The sequence below is a fragment of the Cupressus sempervirens genome, chromosome 9 (genome assembly GCF_028749045.1).
Source record: "Cupressus sempervirens isolate cs-2001-9-10 chromosome 9, ASM2874904v1, whole genome shotgun sequence".
NCBI classification, from domain to species: domain Eukaryota; kingdom Viridiplantae; phylum Streptophyta; class Pinopsida; order Cupressales; family Cupressaceae; genus Cupressus; species Cupressus sempervirens.
In genome coordinates this window covers 438,413,509-438,427,201 of record NC_143126.1, presented here as the reverse complement: position 1 = coordinate 438,427,201, position 13,693 = coordinate 438,413,509, and the positions used below count along the sequence as shown (strand labels likewise).

The following is a 13,693-nucleotide window of genomic DNA, read 5'->3' as shown; positions in this document are numbered from 1 at the left end:
AGACAACAAAGATGTAAAAATATTTAAATTTGAATAGTGATAATGTGATAACAAAACCAAAAGTAGGAAGGACCCTAGGTAGTCCTTAAGTAAACTTAAGTAATTTGTGAATCTAGGACCTACGAGAATAAATTACTAGGTATAATACTTAAATATGTCAACATTTAGCTATGGATTTTCACAGGTCGTGTATTGCCTTTTATTTTGGAAAATAACTATGGTTTTCCCTCTTTTTAGATACATGGAATGTGGTAATTTTATAGTGAGTTACTTTCATGATTATGGTTGGTTCTAGGTTTATTTGGAGAAGTATATTCTTATAACATTATCTCTTTGAATACTAACAATTTTGCCCTCTTTATTTGATGGAGTTTCCTTTTTCTGAAAGAGTTTCTCAACATAATTCTTTTTTTCTCATTTGGTATTTTTATTTTATGTTATTGTTGAGTGTTGTAATCACTTCTATAAATATGTTTTTAATGGCATAAATTAGTTATTATTGTAAGATTTCTTCACCTTGATTAGAATACAATTTTATAACACATTAAAAGATTATTTGATTTGTGAATATTTTACATGATATTGACTCTTTATTGAACTATTCTAATTTTGTATCCATCCTCCCATCCCCTCTTTTTTTTTTGATTTCACCCCTTCCTTACCACACCAATGACTATGACTATAATGTAATGTCCACAAGTGTTGTTTCCTTTCTCTTAGTCTACAAGTTGTGCATTATGTTTTCATGATACTGTTATATGTCTTTTTTTCTACTTGGATAGTCATGTCATATATTTTCATAATATGTTATTATTATCTAAGATTTATCTTGCATGACTCTTTTAGGTGTGTTATTTCTATTCAAATGTTACATTCATTTGGTTATTGATTAGTAAATAATTAAATCAAGTATTTTATTTAATATTATTAGTACTAAATATGATGATATTATAATCACATCATGATTATAAAAATGGGAGTTATAAATTTGACCAATTTTACATGTGTATTAGTTATAGTAGCATAGGAGGCAGGTATGTGTGTTGTTTGACTTGATTGTGCAAGAATAGTTGACAATTTTATGGCAATTAAGAGATGCATAAACTAGATTTTCTTATACCATATAATTATCTTTCTTTGTGTACCAGTAAAATGGTGTGCATATCACTATCTAAATAACATACAATTTAATATCCCTAATGTGTAATATGAGTATTATGTCTTATTCTATCGTATGCCTATATTAATTCTTATGTGTCTATAATCAATGTAGCATTGTAAAATATAACTATGTAAGATTTACAACTTATCTTGAGCCCTTTGTTTAGTGTAAGGTCTCCTACCTCTTATCCAAGATCTTTAATAAAAAGACTAAAAAGCTAATTTCATATGTCGTATGTCCACATGGTGATAAAAATGGTTTCCCCAAACTTGAGACATATTATCTCTAGCTATATTTCCTTGAATAATTAGGTCAATGGAATCTAGGGAACCCTTTAATGGTCAATGACACTTGGGGCACCCTTGAGCCTCTAATTTGGGCCCAAATTTGAGTGTTTCAATGTTAAGATTGCACCAATTAATTATTGGTCCTTATGGCTCATTGTGATTGTTGGAAGTTAGGTTAACTTGCAAAAATACCTTGAGAAATATACATAAGATAATTCTTTTAATTTATTTTCACATCTCATGTCAACATCTCAGCTTCACAATTCAATATCAAGAATACATATTAAGCTCAAAGAATAAAAGAAATATTTCACCCCATTATATTCTTTATATATAGGCATCGTGGAAGGTTAAAACCACCCTCATACAATTGTATATTTATGATTGATCTCCTTTATGTGGGTTCATGTCATTGCATCGATGTGTGTAATCACATTAAAAGAGTGGTATCAACAAGGTATAAGATTCAAGTATTTCAATTTTAGATCTATCCTATGCAACATTGCAATGCACTTTCAATTTTATATATGTGTCTATAAGAGTTGGTCTCTTATCTTGATGATATAGTTTCCACTACAACAAAGTCTTATTTCTAGAGTCATGCCCTCAATCAATGCAAATCCCATCTATATCATTAGGTAATAAATTTTCTTTATATTTTTTCTTAATAAATTCATCAATGCTAATCACTAAAGTCATGTTCCAACTTGGATAGATTAAAAGGATTGAATCTTGTAAAAAAATTCTTTCCTCTTTAGGTGTCACATTGTTTATTTTTCTATCTACCATTGCCTACAACTCTTATATTAAATCTTCACTATTGGATTTGGTGATATTATTCATCCTTTATCTTAATTTTCTTTCTTTATATTTTTTAATTCTTCAAATTGAACAAAATCATTACCAAAAATTAAAGAATTATAGGCCAACTACTTCACATCATCCATCTCATTTACATGGTCACATGCCCTATTATGATTTTGCTATACTCATCTAGATAAAGGAACACTTATAAAGCTTCATCAAACTATGTGGAGAATTCTTCCCTTGTAGAATTCTCTTCATTATTATATCTAATGTCTCCTTTAGGTGACATGTGCTTTATAGAAGTCACATCTTTGACACCCCTCTTCTTTGGCCTTTAATACTCTTTTGTGAAAATATATGTAGGCATTACACCAATCACTTTTTCTAGATGATCAATCATTTAATTATCTCTGACTATAGGATCTACATTTGCACAAATATTCAATTCAAATAACTTGTGGTTCCTCTTCCATTCCTCTTCTATGCTTACATTGTCATATGCATCTATTTTTTTAGCACCTTCTAGCTCTTGCAAATTCCCAATGATGTCATATTGAATCAATGGGATATTCTCATATAAGCATAATTAATGAGAGGCCTTGGTGTGACTGGTGAGTCCCTCTAGGTCAAAGTTATTCTTGATTTTAATGTATTAACATGTTATAATTGGATAATTTACCATCCACATGGTAATAACCATTGTGCTTAAAACAAAAAATATAAAAAATACAAGGATCCTATCATTAGTGATTGATTCCTATAAGAAATAAGATTCATGGTGTTGGATGCAACCAACTATCTATTGATTTTTGAATAGGAAATCCTATTGGTTATTGTCTTGGGTCAAACATAAGTGATGCCATCAACTCCAAACAACCTTATCTTCATGAAGTCTCTATATGAGTACCAATATCTCAAACTATGGTCTATTATCCCCTTTTCGTCAAACTCCTTTAGTCTTAGGGATCTTTTGATACCATGAGTCGAGATGTGATCATAAGGGTGGTCAAGAAACTTAATTATGGGTTTGAAAATTTACTCTTCAAGATTTACTTATTGAGACCATGGAAATCTACTATCTTAGAGAGGGGTCCATGGGTGAAGTAGTTTTATGAGTCCTTTTTTATCATATTCCTCGACCCTTAGATTGAATCAACCCATAAACTAGTCTCCTACTCGACATACAAAAATACATGTATTAAAAAGGACTAATATTTGAAATGTACATTGTTGAAATTGTTCTTTGTTTCCTCCAACCCATGGTAGATCCAGTCTATTAAATACCTAGCATAATCAAAAGGCTTGATATCTTGAGTTTGAATATATGTATCCAAGATTATTCCTGAATTATCCATGAGAGGAGGGCCCTATGTTCCTAAGACCTATCCTACAAAAGAATATGCACATTTGAGGTAGTATTAAATTAGGTCAACACTATATGGATGTTTAAAAATTGTATCAAACATTATATATTTCTTTTTTTGATAGGTTAAACACTATATGCTTCTTATCATCCCTTATCCTATGAAAAGGTAGCCTCCATCTCTTGTACATTGTTTCAAATCTATTTTATTAATTCATAAATTCACGTAACACAATTATCTTGTCATGATATATTTCTAGATAAAATATCTGAGAGATGTAGTCCCTAGTGTGGGATTCATGAATTGCTTTTTTTAATGATCATAACACTTCATAATGCTCATCATTAGGTCTATCTTTACAAACACACTTGGAACTACCATCTTTCTAAGATTATCATTCAAGAGTTTTGAATCAACTCAATAGTAAACTCTCTTATAATGATATATGAACATCTCATAACCTTAATGTATCTTTATCCATACATCTCTTACATTCTCAAATTTGTCCCCTAGTTTGTCTATGTGATGTTTATTCTACAAGAATCTCTTAGATTTGAGGCTAGACTCATGGAATTAGTCCATCAAATATATTTTTAAGTGCCTACCCTCTCTTTTGTGTCTTTTGGCCTTAGCTTCCTTAGGGCTTTTTGTAATATTTGGTTGGTCCTTTTGTTTCCTTTCCCTGAGTTTCTTTTATATTTGCTCCATTTTTCTTTTATTTATAAGTAAAAATAATTTCAATGTGATTTAGAAACCTACTTGGCTTGTGAAGATATTTTTGGGTTGGCTCTTTAGAATTTTCTTTCAATTCTTTGCATTATACTTTCCCATCATGTGCAATTTCACATCAAGATGTCATTCATGCAATGCATTAAGTGTAATGATCTCAATTTAGCATAGTTAGATTTCATTTGTGTAGCCTTTAATCAATATCAAAATGGTCATTAAATGATTGCATTTAGATTTCTATGTTGAACTAACACATGAAATCTTCTTCTACCTCTTAATTCATGTCATAATATAAATATTCAATATTCCCAGTATTTATGGGACTCATATATCATTATTCAATATGTTATATCCCTCATGTTCTCCCTTTCATACTTAATTATTCCTTATTGAAGAAGTCGTGCAATACTATATTGATGTTCACTCAACTTTCATTTCACTAACAAGAAGTGTGAAACCTTTATCAATGAGGCTTTCCAATTCTATTATTATTTTTTGCCAAAACCCTAGCTCTATCTCGAAAAGTCCAAGTACCTTCAATGGATATTCTCATCTTTGATTTTCGTTGTTGATAAGATGGTGAATTATTCCCTAGATAAATATTTTAATCAATGAAGATTCATATATTGCCAATATTTCTTTTGACTTCCTCTTCTAGTCATATTTCTTCAAAACATGTCATATTGATAACCGTATGTAGGTCCATACTTCAACAAGATGAATGTGTTCTCTTATGGTCTTTATTCCTTTACCAATGATATTACTTTATCAATAAGATTTTATAATATGTAATCTATAATCAATATCATTTGCTCCCTTTTTAATTATGAGTACTATACATTGCTATATATTTTTGACAATGTCATCAATTGTTCATAAACTATTTAGAGGAGTTCCTCACTTTTTATTATTAAACAAATGATTTCCCCAAGACATTTCTTAGCTTCACTTGGTAGATCCATGTTAATATATCGATGTTAATTTATTGGAGAAACCACTAAAATTATTACATTAAAATCCATCATTTATATATAATGTTGCACTTTCATAAGACACCTTTTGTAGACACCCAAATCTGATTACATCACTAGGTAATCATATTTAGTCATCTCCTAAGGCATTATTGATTGAATATTTATTATTTAATTAATTAATCATCATCCCCTAGTTAATTAATTAATTTAATTAACTATAGTCCAATTGATAAAATCAAATGATCACCCAAAATCAATTTATCAATTAAATCCCTCTTCCCCTATTAAATTGAATAAATCATTAAATCTATTCAATTTAATTCCATACTCCCATTTTATTGAATAAAAATTTTAATAAAATATCTAAAATCTAATATCCCCTAACCTATCCTTAATCCTCCATTTAGCCTAATCCACCCCATCCACCCATACTAACCTAGCTTAGTCACTAACTCACCCACCCTCATCAATACCATCCACTTGCACATCTCTAACATCCCTAATCTAATCCTAACCCAAGCCTAACCCATCCCCTAATCATTTGCACAATCCTAAATGAGATTAAGACTTTCCTAAGCCAAGCTAAAGTCTATCCCCTCAAAATATCCCAACCACCAAGCCATAAGTGCTCCCACAAAGCCATGAATGACTCTTACAAGCCCATTTAGTGCTCTTACAAGCCATTATGAGGGTCTTTATGAGCTTTGAGCCTCTTTTGTTGACCCTTCAACCCCTCTTGCTCTAACCAATGACCTTGTGACATGTGTCACACCCTGATTGGCTATAAGGAAGCACAATCCATGTGCTCTCCTCTCATTCAATTTGAGCCCTCCATAAGCTTTCTCCTTTCCTTCCATCCTAGCCATTGATCCATCAAGCCCTTTGCCTATTTAAGGAATCCCCTCCCAAGCCATTTAAGACACAATGCATTTAGTAAAGTTATCATGCTAGTTTGAAAAACACAATCCTTCATGCAAAGCCATAATGTCATTTTGAGAAACAAAGCCATCAACCATACCCTCATAATGCCAAATTGAGAGCTCACAAGGCTACCAATTTGCCATTATCCATCTCCAACATTGAAGCAATTGAGCAAGCAATTGAGCATACATCTCCATCAAAGGACACATCTACAAAATCAAGGAAGCATGGAGTATTTTTTCCTTTTGGTTTGCATTCCTTAATTGTTTTCTTTGTCTTATCATAAGTGTGGCTTAATTTTATGTGTTTGAATGCTTTCTTTCTAACATTGTGTTTCTTAAGCATATAGAATTATAGCTTTACATTTTGGCACGCCCGGTGAGAGCCCACATTTGGGTCAATCTAATCAATTTTTGAGTTTTTTGTGTTAACTAACCAAATTAACCTTGTTTGCTTGTGTGTTTTTTTGATAAGTTTGTTGATCTTGCTGTAGGTACATAGGTCACCTTTTGGAAATCACGCTCCCTGCCATCTCATCATTTTTCATTTTTGAAGACTTCAAAACCAGCTTATCTTGCGATCCCGCGACCCTAGGAATGTGATCCCGCGACTGCGGGAACGTGGCTATTTGTTGGTAGGAACGCAAACCCCCAACTAGTTTCTACCACATTTCCAAAAAGAATTGCATCCTCGCCAAACATTTTTCTACGAGAATGCGAATCTGTGACCGCAGGATCACTGTTAAAACCTGCGGGAAGGCTGGTCCAAAGTAGTCAATCACAGAAAACCAATTTTCTCCTTTTCCTTCAAACTCGCTGACCTATATCTCTGTGGGAATGCTCTCCCAAGAACCTGCGGGATCGCTCTGCAACCTTTTAACCTGCGGCCTCATTTCCTATCTTTTTTAACAATCTTGTGTTGCGTTCCTACAACCTTTTACTGCGTTCCTGCGCCTGCAGGATTGCTGCTTAAACTTGTGGGTTTGCTGTTCTAACTGCTTGGTTCAAATTTCTTACATTTTCTGGTGCATGTTTTTATTCTAACTGGTTTTTTGTAGGTTTTGTTGTCATATATTTATCATAATCAAATCATAATCATATATATATATATATATATATATATATATATATATATATATATATATATATATTTTTTTTTTTTTATAATTTTTTTTTTAAATTTTTTAAATTTTTTTTTAAAAAGTATAAATCAAATTTTAACTTTTGGTAGTTATGCAAGATAGGGGTAATTCTGATCATTTTTACGCCTATGAAAATTAACAAAAAAAGTTAAATTTTTTTTTCCCATAGTTAAGCTTTGATTTTGGAAATTTTTGGATAGCTAATCAAATTGTTTTTTTGTAGCATTACAGGTTGGAGCATCGTACAAACCTAATCATGTTTGTTGTAGGTTTCTCTTAGAATGAACTTGCATGTTTAAACACATCTTTCATTACATGAATGCGCTCAAATCACTCTCGAATGCCATGGACTAAAATCAAGCTTTTTATTGAAATACATGCTTAAAACAACAAACACAATCTTGAATGCAAAGTATCAAATAATCATTGCAATATCTCACACTTCCAATTTGGACATAAAACACTTTAACTCAATCTTGAATGCCTAAAAATCAATGAACATTGCATGATTTTGACACATTTCAATGACGTTTGCATTTCTTATGTTGACGACTTCTCGATTTCCATTATGTTGATGACGTTGTCAAGTTGGAATGAACATTGTATGCCATAATCACGAGTGTCTACAAATCATAGCTTACAAAATCTAAATCATCAATTGGAATGAACGCGTGTCTTTTAATCCCAAGATCATGTATGTGGTCTTGTTTTACACTTTTTAGGAGGTTTGTTTGGGGATTTCATCACCCCTTGGGATGACCTCAACTCCAGCATTTCGACGAAGTATAAAGATCGAGAGGTGAATCCAAAGACACCTCTCTTGGGATCAAGATTTTGTCACTCGAGCTAAGCCTCAAGGAACTTTATACCCTTGAGAAGTGAAAGAGGAGAAGTGGGTTACCGCTCCTCTCGGCTGTGTGACATCTTTTTGGTTTCATTTACAAATTTGGGCCTCACGTGCCTTGCATATATCGAGGACACCCCTAGCTAATCTTGTATATCCTAGCAAACCTTATAGGGCTATTGGTGTGTTTGACATGCTTGTGTGTTCAACATCCTCCCCATGTTTAAAGAAAAAAATCAAATCATTTTGCTAAAGAGATCACTTCTCTATCCTTTGAAATGGTTGTTAGCAAGTTCATTCGCAACAACCCAACCATTGGTCAATCATTCAACCTAAATTAAGGGCATACTTAGCATAGTCACTGCCTCATCCAAGATTCATCCAAGCTTCCAAGCTTTCCTCTAGCATCATCATTCCTGAGGTCTTCCATAGAATCTTCCCTTTTCTCTCCATGTCTTAACTATGCAGCATCCCATCCCTACCCAACTCATCATCCAAATCCAAATCTAAGCTTCCCAACTTATCCTAATCTGCATTTTCGTATTCATCCTTCATCCCCATCCAACTCATCATTAAAACATCATGTCACAATCCTATTGCGATGAGTTTGGTCATCCCACCTTTTCTCCCACCTCATCCTATTCCAATGATGATGATGATCTGTTGGACTATGACGGGTATATTGAAAGCCTTAGAGATATTCCTCCAAACATCCTCCCAACTCCAATCATTCCTCCAAACCACTCCATCCCTCCTCCAAACATACCCACCAGTACTCCCTACCCTACCTTTGACAAGGGAAATCCATTATTATCCTCATCCTTACCTCCTCCTTATATTGTGCCCACATATTCCTCTTATACATTAGTCATATCTCCATCTTCCTCTACCTTCATCTCCCAGCCTCCACCATTCTAGAAAAATTCTAGTAGCTATATCCCTAGTCCAAATCCACCATCCCAATCTCTTCCAAATCCTCCAACCAATTCTAGTTCTACAATGCAGCACCTTAATCCCCTTACTCCTCCCAGTCTAACATACTCGTCTCCAAGGAATTTTACAAGGAAACCCAAAGCAACTCCATCTCCCACACCCATCATTCCTCTTACATCGTCCTATCGCTATCATCCCTATCTCATCCACCCCACTTATCAAACCCCTTCCATCTCCTACCTCCCATCCATCGAATCCCTCCAAATCCCATCCACATCTCCTCCTCCTAGCATTACCCAAATCCCATATAATGAACCTCATGAGTCCCTCCCCCATTAGCTCATCCCCATTGAAGAAACTCCTACTCATCCATCTACCTCACTTAAAAAGACCATCCACACTTCTACTATCATACCATCCACTCCCACCCATTCCTATCAAGATCTTGTCCAAAAGCATGTTGAAATATCCCTTGACACAACAGAAGATCCCACCATCCCCTCTATATCTGAATCCCACCATCACACCTGCTCCATCTCAAGATCCATTTCCATCAACCCATCCAACTCAAGATCCTCTCCTTCCATCCCCTTTGCTTCATGCTCATACAAATCCCATAATCCATGATGATATATCCATAGAAGAAGGACTAGCTATCATATCTAAAGCTTCCACTCCTTCAACTAGTAATGGACTCACATCTTGTGTTCTAAATAATGAACACCATATTAAAGAAAGAAATAAAAATGTGTCTCTAGATGTTGGTATCCCTACTATTCCTGCATGGTCCCAAGTTCTTCCACCTTCACCCCAAAGCTCCCATCCATCTTGTTCTACATCTATTTTGGGCCCTTATCCTACTTCTTTTCAACCGTCCATTTTGGGTCCATATATACCTTATCTACATCCCACACCCTTTCCATCCATTTTGGGTCCTTATATATCTAATATGAATCCTTTATCTCCTCCATCTATCTTGGGACCTACTCCTTCCCTGTTTCCATCTATTTTGGGCCCATATCCTTCATTCTCGCCATCCATTTTGGGCAATTATATCCATCCATATCCCATGTTCCAATCTATCCTTCCATCCCCTTAAATACTCTAGCTAGATCATCAAAGGCACTCGCCCTTAAATCCCTTCCAACTTTCACCCTATATCACCCCATCCACAATCCCTCCATATCCCCCATGCTCTTGTTCCCATACCATGGCTAATAAAAGCATATTGGATGCCAAAATCCAAAAGCATAAATCCAAAAATCCATAAAAATCCAAGTCTCAACATATCCCTTCTAAAATACATGTTCCAAAAGCGAAACATTTAATCCCGATCAAAGAAAAACTCAAGAAGCCACAAAGGCCCAAGCTACAAAAGTCAAAAATCATGTGGATACTTAAGGTTCTCATAAAAGAAATGCATCTCAAAGAAAAATCTCAATTGGCATCCATTCATGCTACTCAAAAAGCCTCATCCATTCATCCTTTATCCACATCCCCATATATGCATCCTTCATCCCCCCAATCCACTCTTAGTCCATATGCTTCTTATCCTAAATTTCCCATCCTCCATCTTCCAACTCTACTTTTAGTCCTTATCTTTCTCTTCCTCCATTTTCTCCTTAACCTCATTCAATACCATCTTTCCCACTACTTTATCACCTCTCAAGATGTGTGCCAATGATGATCTTTCCATTTTCCTCATCCATTTACCCACAAGACTTATGTCTTCCCATCCATTATCTGCCAAACTCCCACCCATCATTCCACTTGTTCAATCCAATCCTTTTCCATCCATCCTACCAACATCTATGAGTCAAAATGCATCAAAAAAGTCAAAAAAAATAAAACAAAAAAATAAAAAAATCGTCCAATGGTGAAAACTTGGCAATTCAGGCACCTTGGACAAGTATCATGGTGAAAACTTGGCAAACAAGCATCATCCGTAATCCCTCCATCCAAATGCTCTATACACTTGGGGGCACATTCCATCACCCATCATCCCCATCTCATCCCACCATACCCACCACATCTTATCCATTTCACTCACCATCCTCCTTTAGATCTTGATACAAATAAAGTCCACCACTAGATACATGCTTTTGGTCATCTCTTTGAAATTCATTTTCCATCAAAGTTTGTATCCACCTATCCTTTATCTACCCATTCTTTCATCCATCCAATCCCTCCATTGGCCTCATCTACCCATCCTCCTTATCCTCTACCTCATTAACCTTTCACATCCTAGCTTCCATCTATCTCCCTCATCCTCTTGTTGACCACTATTCAATCCTACCGCATCCCTCACAAAAAATCCTCTTGAATAGCATATTATAACTAGGGGCACTCTATTCCTTGGAGACTGTATCATGTCCATATTTCCATCAATCCTTATCTTTTTGCATTCCTCTACCCAAATCCCTCTATCCATTGTTCCCTTTTTCATCTATTCTTGCATCTCCCCACATTATCTCCATCTTTCCATCACCTGGTACATCCCTTGTCATTGGTATCTAGCCCTCAGTTATCCCTCATCCTGAGCTTCCATTCGCTATCCTCTCATCCTGAGCTTTTCATTCTGCTATCTCCTCATCCTTAGCTTCTTACTCCCACTATCTTAAGTTTTTCACAAACCATCTTCTCCTTTTTAAGCTTTTCATCCCCACTATCTCCTTATCCCACACTTTTCCTCTACCTCCCCGTCTCAAGCTTTTCATCCACTATCTTCATCTTTATCTTTCTTGTCACTATCCTATCATGTTGCGCTTTTGTCTGGTAATCCCTTGTACATCCTTTGATCTATCAGCTATCTATTCCTTGCCCATTGGTCCTTATCTTGGTCCCATTGTATACCTCTCATTTCTTTGTGTCAGTTCTTGCTTGATCACAAATTGCAATTCTCTTGGTTAGGTGCTTTAGTGAATCCTCGTCTCAGATCCCTTGTCATCAAAATGTTTTCCTAAAAGTTTTGATTACCCAGCTCATCCTAGTCCTCGATATTACTAATAGATCCTTATAGGATGCATCCTTCCTCTCGTCTAATCTTGCTCCATCAGTATCTAGTCCTACCAATCTCTTTGGCAAAAAGTTAACTTTTTTATGGATTTACATTTTCTTTCAATTTATTTTCTTTTTGGGATTTCGAGCATGATTCTTAAAGTATCTCTTCCAAGTTATTTGGGTTGTTCTCACCTCAAGGTCACCACAATCATTTCTATCATGGTGTGCTACAAATGGGGCAATTCGAGTGCAAGGTCTTGATCAGGTCTTTCATCTTTTCTTTTTTCTTCTGCTTGTGGGTTACCTAGTATCGTTCCCACTCTGATTCTCCCAGGATTCATGTGTGATGCTGGGGCAACCCTTACATGTTTGTTTCATGTCAGTCCTCTGTAATATTGGTACAAAGGCCTTGATGTTCTTAGTAACCTTGGCATATTCCCAATATTCCTATATCAAAATAAGTGCTCAACTACATGGTGGTGCTTCCCTTTGGAACACCACCATGCTCAAGCTTAAATGGATTACTTCACACTTCCATCCTATCAAAGCCTCATACCCTATCCAAGAATCCTATCCTATCCAAGTCTCCCATCTAGTGAATCCTACCACCATGATCCAACCAATCTCTCAATCCCATCATATCCAATCTTGCATCAATCATAATCATAAGCTCCTACATCAATCATAATCATAGCTCTTGCATCAATCATAATCATATCTCCTGCATCAATCATAATCATAGCTCTTGCATCAATCATAATCATAGCTCTTGCATCAATCATAATCATAAGCTCCTCCATCAATCATAATCATAGCTTTTGCATCAATCGTAATCGTAGCTCCTGCATCAATCATAATCTTAATCATCATTGGTCATAATCCTAGAATCATACTCTCCCCAACCCTACCCTCCCATTCTCAGCCCTTGGTTATGCTTGTGCATATGGTTTTCCTTTGTCTCATTCTCCCATAGTGAGAGTTTGAGCTCTCTCCCCTCCTCTCTTAGCCACTCTCTATCCTCCCCCTCATCCTTGATTCTTGTGCTTTTCAAGAAGCTGTCAGGCCTTGCCTTCTCTCCCTGCCACCTTCTTAGGGCATCATGCAGTCCATTCTCTCCTCTTCTATAGTCCATTCTCTCCTCTTCTACCTGAGATTGGGGAAAACATGTTTCTCCATAAGGTCTTCTTCACATCGTTTGTGTTTAAACTTCTTTGAAATAGTGTTGTCTCAACACTATGTCAAAGAGGGGCAAAATGTAGATACCTAAATCTAATTATATCACTAGGTAATCATATTTAGTCATCTCCTAAGGCATTATTGATTGAATATTTATTATTTAATTAATTAATCATCATCCCCTAGTTAATTAATTTATTTAATTAACTATAGTCTAATTGATAAAATCAAATGATCACCCAAAATCAATTTATCAATTAAATCCCTCTTCCCCTATTAAATTGAATAAATCATTAAATCTATTCAATTTAATTCCATACTCCCATTTTATTGAATAAACCATTTAATAAAATAT

The 13,693-nt window shown here is 35.1% G+C and overlaps 1 pseudogene; it reads right to left on the bottom strand.

The window, feature by feature from the left end:
- Window positions 1–6,834: 6,834 nt before the first annotated feature.
- LOC149539181 (DNA mismatch repair protein MSH2-like) overlaps window positions 6,835–13,693 on the bottom strand; it is an 81,345-nt pseudogene continuing 74,486 nt past the window's right edge.